Source organism: Triticum aestivum, chromosome 2B (genome assembly GCF_018294505.1).
Source record: "Triticum aestivum cultivar Chinese Spring chromosome 2B, IWGSC CS RefSeq v2.1, whole genome shotgun sequence".
Taxonomy (NCBI): domain Eukaryota; kingdom Viridiplantae; phylum Streptophyta; class Magnoliopsida; order Poales; family Poaceae; genus Triticum; species Triticum aestivum.
In genome coordinates, this window is record NC_057798.1 from 290,754,919 (window position 1) to 290,772,400 (window position 17,482).

Below are 17,482 nucleotides of genomic sequence, written 5' to 3' on the forward strand. Positions count from 1 at the left end.
AGACAAAGGAGCGAATAAGGACACATGCCGACCATCCTGAGTGTTCCGGAGCAGTAGCAAGCTACCATGGCTCAGTGGAAGTAGTAGGAGACATTTCCCCATAAGAGAGGCTACCAAGAATAAACAACTAGGTTGTCGGATCCCACACATACCAAGCATGTCAAAGCATACACACAATATGCTCGATATGTGGAAATACAACATGGCATCACAACGAAACTCTACGACTCAAAGTATTTATTCAATAGGCTCTATGGAGCCCGATATTACAAACATGGGTCACACGACCCAACATACAGAGCATACAGGCAACAGAGGCATAACATGTCTGAGTACAGACAACTACAAATGAAAAAGGTTGTGAAGCCTGACTATCTAAAAGATCCTCCCAAGGGTACAAGATCGTAGTTGAGGTTACAAGCTAAACATCGAAGTCCACGCGGGACTACTAATGAGACTAAAGTCTGTCTACAAAAACATAAATTAAGCAATCGTGAGTACAAATGTACCCGACAAGACTTACATCAGATCTACCTACATATGCATCAGTATCAACAAAGGGGTGGTGGACTTTAACTGCAGCAAGCCAGCTTTGACTCGGTGGCTATCTTGTACTACGACTGCTGGTAACTCTTTTGACGTGGCGCACATGAGTCCATATATTCACCATATCAATACACCACTATGGATCCGCTCCCGTCTCCCTACGAAAAGGCCATCCATAGAACTCACGCATTTCTTGCGCATTTTAGAGTATCCACTTTCACTTGTCCATGAACTGTATAGGCAACCAATAGTCCTTTACTGTCGACGCGGCTATCCGAATAGATCATGTTAACCCTGTAGGGGTGTACTTTTTCACACACGCTCTTGCCAGTTACCGCCATGTACATGTCATGTATCTCGGCAACCTTCAAGCAGAAGCCTGGCGAGGGTATCGGCCACGACCTGACTAACCGCGCAAGACCCTAGTCCAGGTTTATCGCCTATTCGGATTCCATCCGCAAGGAGATCCGGCTGGGGTTTCACTCACGGCCCCAAATGATGTGTACAGGGTTCCCAAGCCCACCAAACAGGCGTTGCTTGGTACACCCGACCACGCTGCCTAGCCTGTCCCAAGCCCACATGTACGGGTGCCACTTGGTAGACTACTAACACAACCTACAAACACCACAAATTAGTTGCAACTCCTGGATAGATATCGAGTTGATTAACAATCGAGAGGGGCACTTAAGCATTCCAATGTGTGGTAGTAACTGTCTTGGATCACAAACGCAGAACTCACTTCCTGAGGACGGTTTCAATGAGACAACCCACCATGTACTCCTACATGGCCTCTCACCGCTACCTTTACGAATTCGTGTTCACAAACTTAGCCCTCAACAGTAGGGCATGTTCACAACATTCCAATTCATCCTCGATGAATCAGACCTGACACAACTCTAAGCGATAGCAAGCATGACAAACAAGAATGGATGAGTAGGCACATCATGGCTCAAGAAACTCCTACTCATGCTAGTGGGTTTCAACTATTCAATTTGGCAAAGACAGGTCATGCGGAGGAAAGGGGTTCAACTACCACAACATGTAACAGTTGAATCATTGTTGTCCTAATGCAATAAAAGAGAGCAGGTGCGAGAGAGTGGGATTGTATCAGAATGAACAAGGGGATTTGCTTGCCTGGCAATTCTGAAGATAATAATAGCCCTTCATCGATGTCATCAGTCTCATCGTTGAAACCACATCTACTGAGGGGGAACAATTACCGGCAACAGAGAGGAAATACAATCAATGCAATGCAACAATATGATGCATGTATGTGACATGGCAATATGCTGTGATTTGAGCTAATGCAGCTAGCAGCGATTTAAATGAAGTTGGTTTGAACCCATGGTTCAAATTCAAACTCCACATGTGATTTATTAAATGCCATTTAGTTGAATTGTCCTAAACAGTAGCCAAAAGTTGTTCTAACATACATGAAAATGGTACGGATGGAAATATTAGATTTTTCTGATATTTTTGCATATATTAATTATTTCATTTGGAGTTACGGTTGATTTTATATGAATTTTTCAAGTTTATACTATTTTTTGGATTTTCCTAATTATTCTAATTTAATTTAATTTCAGAAATTGCTTTACTGCGTCAGGGTGATGTCAGCGGTCAATTGACCCGGTCTAGGTTAAACCTGACCTACGGGGCCCACATGTCAGTCTAATAGAACTAAATTAGTTTTAATTAAAACTTATTTAAGTTAATTAGCATTGGGGGCCCACCTATCATGGACCCTGGGGGTGAAAAGGCGGGGCTATTAACTGCTAATGACGTGCCACGCCATCTAAAAAGGGATTAGCCATCGGTGCTAAGCATGACGCGGCGGCGCTCCTCCTGTGGCCATCTCCGACACCGAGAGCTCGCGCGTCTGGGCACTACGGATGCAGCGCGTCATGGCGCGTTGGGTGGTGTAAGTGGCGCATCGCGGGGCTGCCTAAATCAATGTCGGTGACCACAAGTGCGGCAGCCAGAGCTCGGGCCTCGGCGGTTATGGTGTTCTGGCGTGATAATGACCAAGCCACACGACACGTTCACTTCCTGGGGATGCGGCGAACACGTGGGTGCTACTGGTGCGAGTGGAAGAGATGGGGAGCGCGCGGCTCACCAGCCATGGTGGTGGCCGGAGTTTGGTTCTCGCTGGGACGGCGGATAGAGGGCAAGCACGGAAGAGGGGAAAGGAGGAAAATGAGGGGGAGCTCACAGCGATGACGAGGGGATGATCAGCGAGGTCGGGGATGGCCTGAGTGGTGCGAGTCGGCATCGGCGATCTTGGCAGCCCGAGGACGAAGAAGACTGCAACGACGATGAAGTAGGGCCTTCCGGCGTCCCGCAGCTTGGTGGGGAGGACGAGGAAGATGTGGCGGTGCTCCTGGGCTCAGAGGCAGGATGAGGGAGAGGCAGTGACTGTGGCTACGGCGAGCGGCGGTGACGATCGCGCTCGGTGGAGGCGCGTGAGAGAGACAGAGGACAGAAAGGCGGTCCAGCGAGAGAGGATAGGTAGAGGGGGGATCCAGGATGTCTCCAAGCGCGCGATAAGTATGCCGTGGGGCTCCACACGGCTAAGCAGGAGGTGGCGGGGTGTGTTGGCGCGCCGCGGGAACACGCCAGTCCTCCTGGCGCGAGTAGGACGACAACTAGCAGCGGGGCTGCACAGTGTCTGGCCGGCTAGGTAAGTTGGCCCAGTTAGGGGTTTTCCCCTTTTTCTTTCTGTTTTTCTATTTCTGACATTTGTTTCAATTTGGGTTTTGACCCAAACTAATTTTTCTGCTTCTGATAATTTTTGCACGGACTAAATGGATTATTCCAAAGCCCCTCACAACGTTTCAGAATTATTGGACATATATTTCTTTTATTGCAGAAATAAATCCAACTCAAATACATTATGATTTAATTTCAAAAGCCCAAAATAATTACTTCCAGTCCTGTAAAAATATTGGTTTGAATTTTACCTCTTGACAATATTTTCAAAGACTAAGAGGAACATTTTCCTCGACTTCTTTGAAGAGATTTTAATGTTGATTATTTCTGGAGTGATTTCAAAGGGTTTCAACTATCCTCAATTAAACTTTTAGAATTTGGACATGATGCATGATGCTCTCAAATAAAACTAATATAATTATTTATAGACAAATATTCTAGCGCTATGACAAGTGTTCCACCATCCAATCCACCAAAAGCAGGAGTAGGGTTTTACACCTCACGGTGGCCCGAACCTGGGTAAACACCAGAGTCTCATCGTCGCCGCACTGCTTCATGGCTTTCGCTCTTTGTGCAATGTGATATCCCCCTTATGGAACCACAAGGGGCCCGTGGACACATAGGTGATCGTGTGCATCCTGCCCCGACAAGGTGCAACAGTATTAATTCTTTGGGAGTCTTGTTCAATTCTTTTAGGGTGACCTTCAGGATTCCTGAGTCATTTTGCCTCCTCTAGTTGCTACAATAACAGCATAATCTTTCATATTGTTGTTCATTTCACTAAGCAATTCTCTTTGAGATTTAGCAACTTGTTCTAACGGAGTTTGAACCATAGAGACATGTTTTCCTACACCTCTAATATCATTAGTGATTCTAAATAACAAATCACTCAAGCGTGCAATCATATCCAAATTTTGTTTCAATTGTTTCATAACATTTGCATTGAAGTGATCTTGCTTCATAACGTAATTGTCAAATTCATATAAGAATTCGCTAGGATGTTTGTTATATGGGATGTCACCTTCATCAAACTTTAAAAGAGAATTTACATCTACCACCGGTGGTGGTGGTGTGCCAAGTCCATGTATTTCTTCAATATGCAGTAAATTCTTAACATATTCAACTTTAATACCTTTTTCCTTCATACATTTCTTTGCCTCTTGCATATCTTCAGGACTGAGAAATAAAATACCCATCTTCTTCGGAGTAGGTTTAGGCGGTGGTTTAGGGAGTGTCCAATCATCATAATTCTTCAATATATTACTCAATAATACCTCAGCTTGTTCAACAATTTGTTCCCTGAAAACACAACTAGCACAAATATGAAGTCCCTAGAAGCATCAGTTAGTCCATCATAGAAGATATCAAGTATTAATTTTTCTTAAGAGGATGATCAAGCAAAGCATTAAGTAATTGGAGAGGGCTCCCCCAAGCTTATGGGAAACTCTCTTCTTCAAATTGCACAAAGTTAAAGTTTTCATGTAAGGCAACTTGTTTCTTATGAGCAGGAAAATATTTTATGGAGAAGTAGTAAATCATATACCGGGGACTACGCACACTACCAGGAGCAAGAGTATTGTGACATATCTTAGTATCACACTTTAATGAGAACAGAAATAACTTGAGGATATAGTAGTAGCAAATTTTCTAATCATGAGAAAATAGGGTGGCTATATCATTTAGTTTAGTAAGATGTGTGACAACAGTTTCAGTTTCATAGCCATGGAAAGGATCAGATTCTACCAAGGTAATTAACTCTGGGCCAACAGAGAATTCATAATGTTGTCAGTAACAATGATGGGTGAAGTACCAAACTTAGGTTCACATTTCCTTCTAGCATTCAAGGATTTTTCTTTCAACTTGCATAATAATTTCTTAAGATCATCTCTATCCTTGTAAGAAAGAAAGTCTCTAGCTACCTCTCCATCCATAACATAACCCTCTGGCATGTTAGGAAATTCATATCTAGGAGATCTAGGTCTAATAGGTGTTTCATAATTCTCAGTTTCAAAGACTTCATTAGTATCAGTAATTTCATCCATTTCAGCATTCTCAATATCTCTAGGTCTAGCAAGTTGTTCATCAAGAAATTCACCTAGTGGCACATTGTCATCAAGCAAGGTATGTAACGCCCCAAGACCGATGCTTCAGAAGACTTCCAGCTATTCCGAGTTTTGCCATGTGTTTCTTTTGTGCTTGCTCTTTTATTTTTGCATTGCATCATGTCATCATGCCATCATGCCATCTAATTTTGAAAACTCAACTAAATAAATTGTATGGATCTTCGATCCATTTAAATCGAGGGAAGGGTGACTTCTCTTTATAACATACCCTCCCGCTATTTAGGGAGCTATAATAAAATATTCCATTGTTTTGGAATCACCTTAACACACTTGCAAAATATCCCAATGCCTTTATTATCTTAATTCTTGATCTCCAACTTTGCCATTTATTATTTCATCATTTTCCGGAGCTCCACCAAAAATCCGAACATTTTTGGACCTTCCTTTTATCAATTCCTAGTTCAAAACCATTTCAATTAAATTCGAATGAGTTTGAATTTAAATCTTTCAATCATGCCTCTTTCTATTTTTCTTGGATCAGACTCATTTTTTGTGAGTCCGGGAAAATTGTCCACTCGCGCATAATCTTTCCCTAACCCTCTCTTCCTTTTCCTCTCTCTATTTCTTTTCTGATAGAGATTAGTGAGAGAGAGAGAGCCCAGCCCAGCTGCCCAGCTAGGCCTCTGGCCACTTCTTTCTCCACTGGGCCGGCCTCCCAAGGCCCACCTAACCCCTCTAACCCTAGGCCCCGAATCTCTCCATCGATCTCTCTCTCTCTCATTCCCTGCCCGCCGCCACGCGCACGCCCGCTGCCAGGAAGGGCTTCGCCCGATCCTCGCGATCCCCATCTCCCTCTCGATCTTCCTCCCCTGCGCCCGATCCCCTCGCCGCGACCACGCCCCTGTCGAACCCAGCGCCAGGCTCCCATCTCCTTCCTCTCGCTCACCTCCTCCCTCATCTCCCTTGCAGCCTCTCTTCCTCCCCAGCGCCGCGGCCTCGCCCTTCTCCTCCTGCATCAGGCATCCCCGTCGCCTCTGCGCGCGAGCGCCGCCGCCCTCAACCCTCCTCGCCGAGGCCATGGCCGCCGCTGCGCCTTGCTCTCCGCCGCCTTGCTGGCTCCTCTCCGCCGCATGTCCTTCCCCTCGTCGCCTCCTCTGCGCCCTGGTGAACCGCGCCCGTCCGCATCAGCCGAAGCCCCACTTCGCCCGCCTCCTCGTCTATCAGCCGCCGCCGCGGCGCGAGCCCCGCCTGCCGGATCCCCGAGCAGCCACCAGGCCGGAGCCCCGTCGCCACCCGCCGCCGTTGGCGACCACCAGGAGGGCCACCCCGTGCACGACGCCTCCTCTTGGCTTCCTCGTACCCCGCCACAACGGAGCTGCTCCCTCCACCTCGCGCCTGGTCTCCATGGCGTCCCCGTCGCCCGAGCGCCCGAGGAGAGGAGCTCCTCGAGCACCCGTGCCCGCAGCCATCATCCTCCTGCGCCTCAAGTCCCGCATCGCCAAGCCGTCTCCCTGCCCTCGAATCCGTCCAGTTCTGCCGTCCGCCGTGGCCGTCGAGCTCGTCGGCGTCGTCCTCGTGCCGTCCAGCCCCGGCGACCCCTCCTGGACCTGCTGCTGCCGCCAAGTTCCGCCTGCCGGAGTCCCTGCACCGGCGCCGAGGCCCAGCGAGCCCCTGCTTGCTGCTCCGACTCCCTGCCCGAGCTTCGTTTTTCATCATGGACGTGGGGGAGCTGCTGAACCTCGCCATGGTTCTGTCCTTGGATTCGTTAAGACCGCCAAGACCCATACCTGGATCGTCAAGTTCGACTACACGAAACCGCCAAGTACCACTACGATTGCGGACGCCAAGACCGGACCAACAAGTACCCCGATGACCGTCGAGACCGCCAAGTTCCACTATCGCCGACATGTACGACTACACCACGGTCACACGTGAACGACTACATGGATACGACAAGTTCCTCTCCGAAACGTGTACCTCTACCGATGACCCTGGACATCTACGAAACGAACGTGTACAACTACCGTCGCCATGTACAACGACTTCCACTACGCCGTGTACGACTACTTCCCACGACGACCCGTGAACGACTACCTCCACTACGGCCCGTGAACGTCTACTTCCATCTACACCGCATCGAACTCGAACCGCCCCGAAACGCACGCTTCAAAGGTATAACCGCCGAGAACGACCGCCGTGGAACAAATGCATGTGTGTTGTGTGAGATGCCCGCGTTTGCACCGTGTCCGAAATTGTCGCGTGCATGTTTCTCCTCGTTGCCATGCCACCATCTTGTGGGAACCCGGTATCCGGGATCACCCCACCTTCTATCGCATGTCACGCTCTCGTCACTTTTCCTTTTGCACCGGTATCTCCATGAGCTATCGGAACCGATATGTTGCCGTGGCATCATTTTCGGATATGTTGCCGTGGCACCATTTTTGTTTCACCGCCGTGGCACCTTTTTCCTTCCGCCATGGCGACAAATGCTTCATAACATGTTCATGTTATCGTTTTCATAAAATTGCTTAAAACTTGCATAGGTCATCCGCATCATGATAACAACATTTAAAATGTTTAAAATTGTTGCTTGCCTTAAATTGCTAAATGATATGGGGATTCTCCGGAATTGTTGTTTGTTGCTTCCGGCCTCATTTAACCTTGTCTATATAGGTAGTTTTCATTTGCTTCACCCTCTTGCCATGCTTAACAACATTTAATATTGTTGGGTACATAAACGGGATCAAACTAAATAACTTATCGTGGTGTTTCGTCAATATGCAGTTGCATATTGAGCTCCATTTAATTTGTAGGATTGTTTGTGCACTTTGCCATGCCATGCCTCATTAAACCGGACATGCATCATACTTGTTTGCGAATCATGCCATGTTTATGTGATGTTTGTTTACCATGTTGTTTGTTTCTTTCCGGGTTGCTTCTCTCGTTAGCTTCGGTTTCGTTCCGGAGTTGTGAGGATTCGTTCGTCTACGACCAATTGTCTTCTTCTTGGACTCGTTCTTCTTCCTTGCGGGATTTTAGGCAAGATGATCATACCCTTGAAATCACCACTATCTTTGCTATGCTAGTTTGCTCGCTCTTTTGCTATGCCAATGCTACGATGCCTACCATTTGCTTGTCAGCCTCCCAAATTGCCATGTCAAACCTCTAACCCACCATGTCCTAGCAAACCATTGATTGGCTATGTTACCGCTTTGCTCAGCCCCTCTCATAGCGTTGTTAGTTGCAGGTGAAGATTGAAGTTTGTTCCTTGTTGGAACATGGAGATGTTGTTCCTTGTTGGAACATGTTTACTTGTTGGGATATCACAATATATCTTATTTAATTAATGCATCTATATACTTGGTAAAGGGTGGAAGGCTCGGCCTTATGCCTGGTGTTTTGTTCCACTCTTGCCGCCCTAGTTTCCGTCATATCGGTGTTATGTTCCCGGATTTTGCGTCCCTTACGCGGTTGGTCTATTATGGGAACCCCTTGACAGTTCGCCTTAAGTAAAGCTCTTCCAGCAATGCCCAACATTGGTTTTACCATTTGCCACCTAGCCTTTTCTTTTCCCTTGGGAGTCGCGCTCCTGAGGGTCATCATTATTTTACCCCCCGGGCCAGTGCTCCTCTGAGTGTTGGTCCAAACTAGAGTCCTGTGCAGCGCCCCTCGGGGAAACTCGAGGTTTGGTTTTAGTTGTATGGAGCGCTCATCTGAGTGTGCCCTGAGAAAGAGATATGTGCAGCTCCTATCGGGATTTGTCGGCACATTCGGGCGGTGTTGCTGGTTTAGTTTTACCCTGTCGAAATGTCTTGTTGTACCGGGATACCGAGTCTGATCGGAATGTCTCGGGTGGAGGTCTATTCCTTCGTTGACCGTGAGAGCTTGTCATGGGCTAAGTTGGGACACCCCTGCAGGGATTTGAACTTTCGAAAGCCGTGCCCGCGGTTATGGGCAGATGGGAATTTGTTAACGTCCGGTTGTAGAAAACCCGAAGTTGACCTTAATTAAAATACATCAACCGTGTGTGTAACCGTGATGGTCTCTTTCCGGCGGAGTCCGGGAAGTGAACACGGTGTTGGAGTTATGCTTGACGTAGGTTGCTATAGGATCACTTCTTGATCATACTTTTATCGACCGTGCTTTGCCTTCTCTTCTCGCTCTCATTTGCGTATGTTAGCCACCATATATGCTAGTCGCTTGCTGCAGCTCCACCTCATTACTCCATCCTTCCTATAAGCTTAAATAGTCTTGATCTCGCGGGTGCGAGATTGCTGAGTCCCCGTGGCTCACAGATACTTCCAAAACCAGCTTGCAGGTGCCGATGAGTCTGTGCAGATGACGCAACCAAGCTCAAGGAGGAGCTCGATGAAGATCTTGCCCTTTGTGTTGTTTCGTTCTAGTTGATCAGTAGTGGAGCCCAGTTGGGGTCGATCGGGGACCTTTGTCGCATTTGGGGTTCTTCTTTTATTTTGGTTCCGTAGTCGGACCTTGATTGTATCTGGATGATGTAATGCTTATTCATGTAATTGTGTGAAGTGGCGATTGTAAGCCAACTATGTATCTCTTTCCCCTATGTATTACATGGGTTGTGTGAAGATTACCTCACTTGCGACATTGCTTTCAATGCGGTTATGCCTCTAAGTCGTGCTTCGACACGTGGGAGATTTAGCCGCATCGAGGGCGTTACAAGTTGGTAATCAGAGCCTTCCCCGACCTTAGGAGCCCCATTGCTTGATCGTTTTTAGCGGCCGAGTTGTGTCTAGAAAAATGTTTTGAGTCATTTAGGAATTATATATCGGAGAGTTTAGGAATTCTTTTTACTTCCCAGTCTCCTCATCGCTCTGGTAAGGCATCCTGACGTAGAGTTTTGACTCTTCTCTTCTCAAATTTCACTAAAAATTTTTAGGATCACGCGGGTATCTTGGAATCGTTCCGATGGTTTTATGACGAGAACATTGTCTTGGTGCCTCCTATCAGGGGTTTAGTGGAAGTGTCCCGGGGAGTTGAGCTCTGAGGTGTTGTCATCATAATTTTATCGTTGCAATTCTGGAATACCTGAGTTTAGTACGCCGACATCGAAAATCTCTTTTATGCAGTTCGTTGGTGAGATAACCTCGATGCCACCCAGTACTGGGGCGGGAGTTCGGGAGTATTGCCATAACTTGTATAACGGATGCTTTTCGAAGGTTGAGGTAGATGATTTCCGAAGGTTTCTTGGTTATGTGTTGAAGGATGGATACAGCTGGATGTAGGATTTGCTAGTTTGGGTGAGATATTATGCTTCCCCTGTATCCCCAACACCTGATTGCATAACCGGAAAATTTCGGGAGTTTCATAGGTGGGAATTCAAGTAGCTCTTAGGATATCTTTCCGACAGATGTATGATATGAAATTGGGGTTCGACGTCTAGTGGTCCGCCTATTCACGGTTGGTTTTACAGTGGTCTCGTTGTGTCTTAAAGAGTCCTTGGCTATGCCGACTCGGGGACGCTTCGTATGTCATGTGCACTGCCTTGTACATGATGGTGCTGTACGATCGAGCCCGTGTAGGCCCCACCACGAAAACTTCGGACGAAATCTCTATCATATGTTTGTTCCGGCTTATTCTGCAAGCCAGTCCTTTGTTTTGTTTTGAGTTGTGGTATTCGAGTTGCTTCAATGTCAAGTGTTGATTCCATACCTTTCCGAAATGGTGTTCTCATACTCCGATGTGAATACCAATCCTTCTGGACAATCGAGATTGTCATGTCAATCCTTTTCAACCGGCGTGTTTCTCTTCAAGTGGATCCGATCACTTCAACATCAGCAAGACCAATTATCATTTCTTCTCAAGGGTGTTTGTTTCATCCGTCTCCAAGTTGCCTTTGTTTTTCCCGCCCACCCACCCTTTTTCCTCAAGGACTAAGATTTCTTTACCAAGTATCCTTTTATTTTTGTGAAGTTTCTCCATTCTTTTCCGTCAATGTTCTTACCCGGTGGTTCTCAAGAAGATGTTCTACTAGTTCGTCATTCCTCATTCCTTTCTCTTCTCCGGTGGATTCAAGTCAAGTTTTGTTGATCATACCTTTTTCCTCATTTCAATGTCTTCTCATACCGGTGCACCTCATTATCATTCTACTTCTCGCTATTTGTTATTCCGGAGTGCTCAAGATATCTCGAAGATTCGTGTTTCCACTCTGCATTCGTTCAAGCTCTTTCGAGATTGGTATCTCATTCAAGTCATTTAATTCAACCGGTGCAACATCTCTTTTAAATCTTTTCAACGGTGTTCTTTTGAGTGGGCCCTAACCCACAAGTCTTTTCCCAGGATCTTACCTGACTCTTCTATTTTCCCAGAGCTATCCTAAATTCTTCTCCAAGTTTGACGTAAGAATGAATTGTCATCAGTCAAATGTTTTTCTCCAAGATCTTTCAAATTCTTATCATCGTTGGCTCAACTTTTCCATTCTTTATTCCGGAGTGTCTAAATAATTCATGGTGGTGTTTCTCGTGGTCATTCTCGGATTTTGAAGACCGAAGAAGAGTTTCTCTTTAATCTCGCTCCATTCTCTTCAAGATTCGTGATTCTAGCTTGTTGCCATCCTCTCGTAATTGTTTTGATCGTGAGAATTCTTTTCATCCATCCGGAGTAATTCAAGAGTCTTCTTAGTTTGTTATCCGGAGTCCATCAATTCAGGTTTATTCATTCTCAGCTGCCAGTTATCATTCTCCGATCTTACCGGTGCCTTGTTCAAGTGATCTTTAATCGGCTCGTGCTCTCTTCGTTCTCATGTATCTAGATTGTCTCATGTATCTTCGTTCATTTCACTATTCTTCCCGGTGTTTCTTTGTCTTCCCTTAATTCATTTTCAATTCGTACGATGGTTCGTTCAAGAGTTCTCTTTCTTTGTTATCATATCAATTCATTTGTTCTTTCCAAATCCTACCGGTGGTTCGTTGAAGACCTTCTCAAGTTTACGCCATATCTCTCTTAATCCTTTCTACAAGAATAAGTAGTATGCCAAATCCGTTGCTTGTCATCAATTTAAATTGGTGAAGGATACGCATAACATAATTCTTATTCTGGTTTCATCCAAGTGATTAATCCTTTCCTTCAGAGTTTGTTCAGGAGGAATAAATTCTTGGCTGCTTGTTGTTCATCTTTCTTCCGGAGTTCTAAGTTTTCCGCATTATCTCGTCGCGAAGCTCCATCTAAATCATCACAAGGCTCACCTTGTTCTTTCAACTTCTCTTTCTTTCTATCATTCTTTTATTACCAGAGTTCTCCATGGAAAATCTACATGATGGTTCATCAAGGATTTTATTCCTTCTTGAAGTTTTCATAGAGATTCTTTTTAAGGAGCTAAAGCATTCTTCATCTCGCATTCCGAAGTGCATTTCCTTTCTACCATATCATTGGAGGTGGTATTATGTCATTCTTCATAATTTCCCTTCGTGCTTCGTGTTTCACAAGTTATCAAGTATGAGATATTTTAAATCCATTAATCTCTTTGTTGGAGTTATCTTGGTATAGATTTCACCTAAAGCCTTCCTATGGCTTGTTGCTATCTATGTTGGTTATAAATGACCCAAGTTATTCATCTATCCTCCCGGTGAATTAAGCTTCTCATCTCCTTGTTGTTATCAATCTAATATATCGTTTCCATTAGTGGCAGAATTTCACCTCATAGTTTTGAGATGTGTTCCATAAGCCCACTACAAACTTATTCTTTTCGTTGTTGGTCTTCCAACAACTTTGTTCTAACCTTCCTGCAAGGATGCTTTCCAAATTAAATTGTGGTAGGAGTTGACATTTCCTTCTCCGTCCCTTTATCCCAACAATCTAACTTCTATTCTTTCATTCCGGAGGCATTGTGATGCTTTTCACTCATCATCTCAAATTGTGAGGATCGTGTTCTTTTCCTTGCTTATCCATTTAACCGAAGTCTCATCCAAGTGCTTTCATTTTGCCAAATTCATGTTCTTTTCCTTCCATCTTCAACCGGAGTGCTACCCAAATTCTTTCTCTCTCATCTTGTTTTAACTGGAGTGGTTTCGAATTCTATCTTGTCCATTAAACTCTTGATTCGTGTCTTTGCAACCTTCAAGTTCCCGTAATGTTCCTCGTTCCTCTTTTCTAATGGATTGTTTGCAATCTCGTTCATCTCTAATTTCTCAACCTCTCAAGGTTCGTGGTTTCACTCATTGGTCGAAGAAGCAACTTAGTTTTACCGCTTATCTTCCTCTTCCGTTTCCCTCCGGTGCCATCCTAGATCTCGGGACGAGATCCTCTCGTAGTGGTGGAGTGTTGTAACGCCCCAAGACCGATGCTTCAGAAGACTTCCAGCTATTCCGAGTTTTGCCATGTGTTTCTTTTGTGCTTGCTCTTTTATTTTTGCATTGCATCATGTCAACATGCCATCATGCCATTTATTTTGAAAACTCAACTAAATAAATTGTATGGATCTTCGATCCATTTAAATCAAGGAAGGGTGACTTCTCTTTATAACATACCCTCCCGCTATTTAGGGAGCTATAATAAAATATTCCATTGTTTGGAATCACCTTAACACACTTGCAAAATATCCCAATGCCTTTATTATCTTAATTCTTGATGTCCAACTTTGCCATTTATTATTTCATCATTTTCCGGAGCTCCACAAAAATCCGAACATTTTTGACCTTCCTTTTATCAAGTCCTAGTTCAAACCATTTGAATTAAAATTCAAATGAGTTTGAATTTAAATCTTTCAATCATGCCTCTTTCTATTTTTCTTGGATCAGACTCATTTTTTTGTGAGTCCGGGAAAATTGTCCACTCGCGCATATCCTTTCCCTAACCCTCTCTTCCTTTTCCTCTCTCTATTTCTTTTCTGATAGAGATTAGTGAGAGAGAGAGAGAGCCCAGCCCAGCTGCCCAGCTAGGCCTCTGGCCACTTCTTTCTCCACTGGGCCGGCCTCCCAAGGCCCACCTAACCCCTCTAACCCTAGGCCCCGACTCTCTCCATCGATCTCTCTCCCTCTCATTCCCTGCCCGCCGCCATGCGCACGCCCGCTGCCAGGAAGGGCTTCGCCCGATCCTCGCGATCCCCATCTCCCTCTCGATCTTCCTCCCCTGCGCCCGATCCCCTCGCCGCGACCACGCCCCTGTCGAACCCAGCGCCAGGCTCCCATCTCCTTCCTCTCGCTCACCTCCTCCCTCATCTCCCTCGCAGCCTCTCTTCCTCCCCAGCGCCGCAGCCTCGTCCTTCTCCTCCTGCATCAGGCAACCCCGTCGCCTCTGCGCGCGAGCGCCGCCGCCCTCAACCCTCCTCGCCGAGGCCATGGCCGCCGCTGCGCCTTGCTCTCCGCCGCCTTGCTGGCTCCTCTCCGCCGCATGTCCTTCCCCTCGTCGCCTCCTCTGCCCCGCAGCGCCCCACAGCCGAAGCCCCACTTCGCCCGCCTCCTCGTCTATCAGCCGCCGCCGCGGCGCGAGCCCCGCCTGCCGGATCCCCGAGCAGCCACCAGGCCGGAGCCCCGTCGCCACCCGCCGCCGTTGGCGACCACCAGGAGGGCCACCCCGTGCGCGACACCTCCCCTTGGCTTCCTCGTCCTCGCCTCGTACCCCACCACGACGGAGCTGCTCCCTCCACCTCACGCCTGGTCTCCATGGCGTCCCCGTCGCCCGAGCGCCCGAGGAGAGGAGCTCCTCGAGCACCCGTGCCCGCAGCCATCATCCTCCTGCGCCTCAAGTCCCGCGTCGCCAAGCCGTCTCCCTGCCCTCGAATCCGTCCAGTTCTGCCGTCCGCCGTGGCCGTGGAGCTCGTCGGCGTCGTCCTCGTGCCGTCCAGCCCCGGCGACCCCTCCTGGACCTGCTGCTGCCGCCAAGTTCCGCCTGCCGGAGTCCCTGCACCGGCGCCGAGGCCCAGCGAGCCCCTGCTTGCTGCTCCGACTCCCTGCCCGAGCTTCGTTTTTCATCATGGACGTGGGGGAGCTGCTGAACCTCGCCATGGTTCTGTCCTTGGATTCGTTAAGACCGCCAAGACCCATACCTGGATCGTCAAGTTCGACTACACGAAACCGCCAAGTACCACTACGATTGCGGACGCCAAGACCGGACCAACAAGTACCCCGATGACCGTCGAGACCGCCAAGTTCCACTATCGCCGACATGTACGACTACACCACGGTCACACGTGAACGACTACATGGATACGACAAGTTCCTCTCCGAAACGTGTACCTCTACCGACGACCCTGGACATCTACGAAACGAACGTGTACAACTACCGTCGCCGTGTACAACGACTTCCACTACGCCGTGTACGACTACTTCCCACGACGACCCGTGAACGACTACCTCCACTACGGCCCGTGAACGTCTACTTCCTCTACGAAACGCGTTCCGCCCCGAAATGCACGCTTCGAAGGTATAACCCCGAGAACGACCGCCGTGGAACGAATGCATGTGTTGTATGAGATGCTATGTTTGCACCGTGTCCGAAATTGTCATGCAAGTTCCTCCTCGTTCCATGCCACTATCCCTGTGGGAACCCGGTAGCCGGAGCACCCCACCATCTTGCATGACTCGCTCACGCTCACTTCCTTTTGTACCGGTATCTCCGTGAGCTATCGGAACCGATATGTTGCCGTGGCATCATTTTCGGATATGTTGCCGTGGCACCATTTTTGTTTCACGCCGTGGCACCTTTTTCCTTCCGCCATGGCGACTAATGCTTCTTACATGCTCATGTCAACATTTTCATAAAAATTGCATAAAACTTGCATATGTCATCCGCATCATGATAACAACAATTAAAATGTTTAAAATTGTTGTTGCCTTAAATTGCTAAATGACATGGGGATTTCCGGAATTGTTGTTTGTTGTTTCCGGCCTCATTTAAACTTGCCTAGATAGGTAGTTTTCATTTGCTTCACCCTCTTGCCATGTTTAACAACATTTAATATTGTTGGGTACATAAACGAGAGAGAACTAAATAACTTGATGTGGTGTTTCGTCAATATGCACTCGTTGCATATTGAGCTCCACTTAATTTGTAGGATTGTTTGTTGCACTTTGCCATGCCATGCCTCATTAAACCGGACATGCATCATACTTGTTTGCGCATCATGCCATGTTTATGTTGATGTTGTTTACTATGTTGTTTGTTTCTTTCCGGGTTGCTTCTCTCGTTAGCTTCGGTTTCGTTCCGGAGTTGTGAGGATTCGTTTGTCTACGACCAATTGTCTTCTTCTTGGACTCGTTCTTCTTCCTTGAGGGATTTCAGGCAAGATGATCATACCCTCGAAATCACTACTATCTTTGCTATGCTAGTTTGCTCGCTCTTTGCTATGCCAATGCTACGATGCCTACCATTTGCTTGTCAGCCTCCCAAATTGCCATGTCAAACCTCTAACCCACCATGTCCTAGCAAACCGTTGATTGGCTATGTTACCGCTTTGCTCAGCCCCTCTCATAGCGTTGTTAGTTGCAGGTGAAGATTGAAGTTTGTTCCTTGTTGGAACATGGAGATGTTGTTCCTTGTTGGAACATGTTTACTTGTTGGGATATCACAATATATCTTATTTAATTAATGCATCTATATACTTGGTAAAGAGTGGAAGGCTCGGCCTTATGCCTGGTGTTTTGTTCCACTCTTGCCGCCCTAGTTTCCGTCATATCGGTGTTATGTTCCCGGATTTTGCGTCCCTTACGCGGTTGGGCTATTATGGGAACCCCTTGACAGTTCGCCTTAAGTAAAGCTCTTCCAGCAATGCCCAACATTGGTTTTACCATTTGCCACCTAGCCTTTTCTTTTCCCTTGGGAGTCGCGCTCCTGAGGGTCATCATTATTTTACCCCCCGGGCCAGTGCTCCTCTGAGTGTTGGTCCAAACTAGAGTCTTGTGCAGCGCCCCCTCGGGGAAACTCGAGGTTTGGTTTTAGTTGTATGGAGCGCTCATCTGAGTGTGCCCTGAGAAAGAGATATGTGCAGCTCCTATCGGGATTTGTCGGCACATTCGGGCGGTGTTGCTGGTTTAGTTTTACCCTGTCGAAATGTCTTGTTGTACCGGGATACCGAGTCTGATCGGAATGTCTCGGGTGGAGGTCTATTCCTTCGTTGACCGTGAGAGCTTGTCATGGGCTAAGTTGGGACACCCCTGCAGGGATTTGAACTTTCGAAAGCCGTGCCCGCGGTTATGGGA